Genomic DNA, 4,090 nt, shown 5'->3' with positions numbered 1-4,090 from the left:
ACTGCGCTAGATTTGCACGCAGCCAGCTGGACAGGAAGGACAAGCGCTCACAGGCATCAATGGGCTTGCTTGATAGATTCTGCCTCTTCTGTGTAGGAAACTCAGAGGCAGTCTGATGTGCTAGAATTGCAGCCTCACTGTTCAGACCCATCTGCCTTCCACTGTCAATAAGAGCGAGAGAGGAGTTCCCCTTGTGGCTCAGTGGTAACAAACCCAACTAGCACCCGTGAGGATATGGATTTGATCCCTGGCTTTGCTCAGTGGGTTAGGGATCCAGTGTTACCTCGAGCTGTGATGTAGGTTGCGAATGTGGCTCGGATCGTATGTTGCTGTGGCATAGGCTGGCGGCTGCAGCTCCAATTCAGTCCCTAGCCTGGGAATTTCCATATGCCATGGGTGCAGCCCTAAAAAGACAAAAAAAAAAAAAAAAAAAAAAAAAAGAAGAGCTAGAGAAGTTAACTAGCATCTGGAAATATTCTGTGGGAAGGAAAAATACCTGATCTTTTTTTTTTTTTTAACTTTTTAAACATTATAGTTGATTTACAGTGTTGTGCCAATTTCTGCTGTACAGCATAGTGACCCAGTCATATATATATATATGCTTTCTTTTACTCATACTATCTTCCATCATATTCTATCCCAAGAGATTGGATAGAGTTCCCAATGCTTATCCATTCTTTTTTTTTTTTTTTTTTGTCTTTTTCTAGGGCCGCCGGCGTATAGAGGTTCTCAGGCTAGGGGTCTAATTGGAACTGTAGCCACCAGCCTACGCCAGAGCCACAGCAACTCCAGATCTGAGCCACATCTGCGACATACACCACAGCCCATGGCAACGCCGGATCCTTAACCCACTGAGCGAGGCCAGGGATTGAACCCAAAACCTCATGGTTCCAAGTCAGAATCGTTAACCACTGAGCCACGATGGGAACTCCTGCTTATCCATTCTAAAGTAATAGTTCGCATCTACCCCAAACTCCCCATCTATCCCACTACCCCCATCCTTCCCCTTGGCCATCTGTTCTCTATGTCTGTGAGTCTGTTTAGCCATCAGTCGTCTGTTCTCTATGCCTGTGAGTCTAGCACCTGATCTTATGCTAGACTGTCCATCATTTCAGGAGACAAAGCCCATCAATTTATCTAAGGCCTTCCTAGAACGCCAGTGCCATAAAGAACAGGACGTTTGTAATACTCCTTGGCCATGTCAAGTTGTGGCTCTCATGAAGGGTCTCTGAGTACCAGGAGTCAGCTCAAAGAACCCTCCTGAACTCTACTGACACAAGTCTTGGTGATGGAAGCCAGCATCTGCATGCAGTAACCAAGGGCTTAAGTTTTGGCCGGTCACCCCTCATTTCATCACCCTTCCCCCACATTCAGTCTGTCCCTAAACTACCAGTTAAGCTCCCTTCTGCCTAGTGGTATTATTTCATCTGAGAATGCAACACTTCCACAGATGTAAAATATTGTGGAATAAATAACCTGCTATTTCAACAATCATTAACCAATCAGGGGCACGAGGACATTAATGAATTCATTGTCTTTCTGCCACATCTTCCCCTATAGGTGGGTCCCCATGGTCACCTCATTCCATCCAGAGGAGAAAAATCATTCCCTCTGTTTAGCACGTTCCTTTCTCATTGGTCTCGCTCACACTCCCATAGCCTTTTTTTTTTTTTAAACCACAAAACGTTGGGTCCACTGGGAAGCTTTGCTGATCTGGGCAGGCACTGCTGGCAGCAGCCAGGCTCCTGTGGTCAGTGGGCAGGTCAGATGGGGGCCAGCTGGGAGGAGCCATCTCTGCTCCACAAGGCTTCTCATCCTCCAGCAGGCCTCCCGGGCTTGTCTGCATGGCTGCTGGGCAGAAGCACACAAAGCCGCTTTAGGCTTTAGCCTGGTACATTATTTTTCCAGAACATTCTACTGGCTAAGACAAATCACAAACGTTGGCCCAGATTCAAGTGGTGCAGAAACAGCCTCTGTGTCTTGGTGGGAATTCACTTTAAATCACACAGCAAAGCGTATGGGTCCAGGGAGAGGTAGAGAGTTGGGACCATGTTTATCATCAGTTTTTTCCTAAAAGGATGGAAAAACAAGCCTTAGGTCCACACTGGAAGGGAATGACACGTATCTCCATGCTTTAGCACAGATATTTATCTTGTCTAAATTCAAATGTAATAATTTGTTGGATATGGATGTCTCTAACAGCAAGTCCCGACGAGAAAGGGAAATTGCTGGGTTGTTGTTTTGTTTTGTTTTGTTTTTCCCCTTGAGGGGATTTTTCTGGGGAGTTTAGCCTCCTAGTGACAAAAATTTTTTTCATTAATTGGGACAGCTTGTAGAAGAGAAGAAGAATAAAAAGGTATATATAGATTTCACCTTAATTTCAGGTTTAAAGTTTGGGGTCTTTTTAAAAAATTAGAATACAGTTGATTTACAATGTTGTTTCAATTTCTGGTGACTGGCTGTGGTGCTGACTCAGCTCAGATCCAGCATTGCTGTGGCTGTGGTGTAGGCCAGCAGCTGTATCTTCGATTCGACCCCTAGCCTGGGAACTTCCATATGCCATGGGTGTGGCCCTAAAAAGACAAAAACAAACAAACAGATCTACCTCTCTTCACAGAAGACTTCGGCCGGTCTTGCCTGTTCTCACTCAGCCTTTCCAGATGCCAGCATCTCCCATCCTCTGCGGGCAGAAGGAAGCCTTAAGGACAGAGGAGCAAATCGCCTCAGCCCAGGGGGAAGGGCCACCTATCCAGATGGGCAGAGCCACTGATTTGCTTCTGTACCAGTAGAGGTAAGACAAAGGGCAGCTTTAACTTGAATAGAGGGAGAAGTGCAATCCTTTAAATGATCAGCAAGAACAGCTCTGCCTTTCAGTGAAAATATCTTGAGCGGCTTAAGGCTCAATTTTTTTTTTTTTTTTTTTTTTTTTTTTGCTTTTTAGGGCCACACCTACAGCATATGGAAGTTCCCAGGCTAGGGTTGAATCGGAACTACACCTGTAACCTACACCACAGCCACAGCAACCCTGAATAATTAACCCACTGAGCGAAGCCAGGGATTGAACCCGAGTCCTCATGGATACTAGTCGGGTTCATTACCACTGAGCCATGATGGGAACTCCAAGGGCTCAACATCTAAATCTCGGATGTCTAATCATTTCTGATGCACCCACCAACCTACCCCATCAGCCAAGAGGAAGCCCCTCTGAGTGAGGAGACCAAGCCTAGTGCAGCGGTTCTTAGAGTTTGGAGAATGTACGAATCACCTGGAAGACTTTAAAATCCAGATTTCTGGGGCCCATTCCAGACCTACTGATCTAAAGTCTCTGTGAAATGTGCATTTTTAACAAGTGATTTGCAGCAACCAGTTTACAGACAACACTGGAGAAGCACTGGCTTGTGGCAGGGGGTGTCCTGGGTCCAGAGCAACCATCGAGGCTTAAAGTAAATCAATCTTCTCCCTCCCTTCCTTCCTTCCAACCTTCCTCCCTTCCTCCCTTCTTTCTTTCTTTCTTTCTTTTTCTCTTTCTTTCTTTCTTTCTTTCTTTCTCTTCTTTTCTTTCTTTCTCTCTCTCTCTCCCTCTCTTTCTCCCTCCCTCTCTCCCTTCCTTCCTTCCCTCCTTCCTTCCTTTCTTTCTAGGATCGCACTTGCAGCATATGGAAGTTCCCAGGCTAGGGGTGGAATTGGAGTGGCAGCTGCCAGCCTACACTACAGCCACAGCTACACCAAATCTGAGCCACATCTTCGACCTCACAGAGCAGCTCTCAGAAATGCCGGATCGTTAACCCACTGTGCGGAGGACGGAGATCGAACTTGCCACCAGGCTATGCAGAGACACCACTGATTCTGTGGCACCACAGCACAAACCAGGACTAGGGTTTCTAAACCAATTCTTCCCAGGAGAAATATCACAAGAGCAAAGGGATCTCCAGAAGTTATCTTTGAGCACAAAAGGGGACAAGGGCATAAGGAGGAGCGCAGGGCTCCCAAGGACAGTGATGCTGGGTCCTCCCCTCCGGGTTCAACGTCAAGGCCACTGGCACAATGTGGGTTTCATTAATGGCTCAAAGACAAGAGCTCACAGTTATAA

General features: G+C 46.5%; 1 long non-coding RNA gene across 1 annotated transcript; it reads right to left on the bottom strand.

Annotated features, from left to right (window-relative positions):
- Window positions 1-1,510: 1,510 nt before the first annotated feature.
- LOC106507914 (uncharacterized) lies at window positions 1,511-2,682 on the bottom strand. Its single transcript, XR_001304292.3, has 2 exons — window positions 2,606-2,682; window positions 1,511-2,070 (listed from the first exon to the last, which is right to left on the bottom strand). It is a non-coding gene; the product is annotated as an uncharacterized LOC106507914 (long non-coding RNA).
- Window positions 2,683-4,090: the final 1,408 nt, after the last annotated feature.

The sequence above is a fragment of the Sus scrofa genome, chromosome 10 (assembly GCF_054392235.1).
Source record: "Sus scrofa isolate SSC_HxYL_T2T_F1_AM1 chromosome 10, Sscrofa_HxYL_maternal_Yorkshire_Landrace_v2.0, whole genome shotgun sequence".
NCBI classification, from domain to species: Eukaryota; Metazoa; Chordata; class Mammalia; order Artiodactyla; family Suidae; genus Sus; species Sus scrofa.
This window is presented reverse-complemented; position numbering and strand designations above follow the sequence as displayed.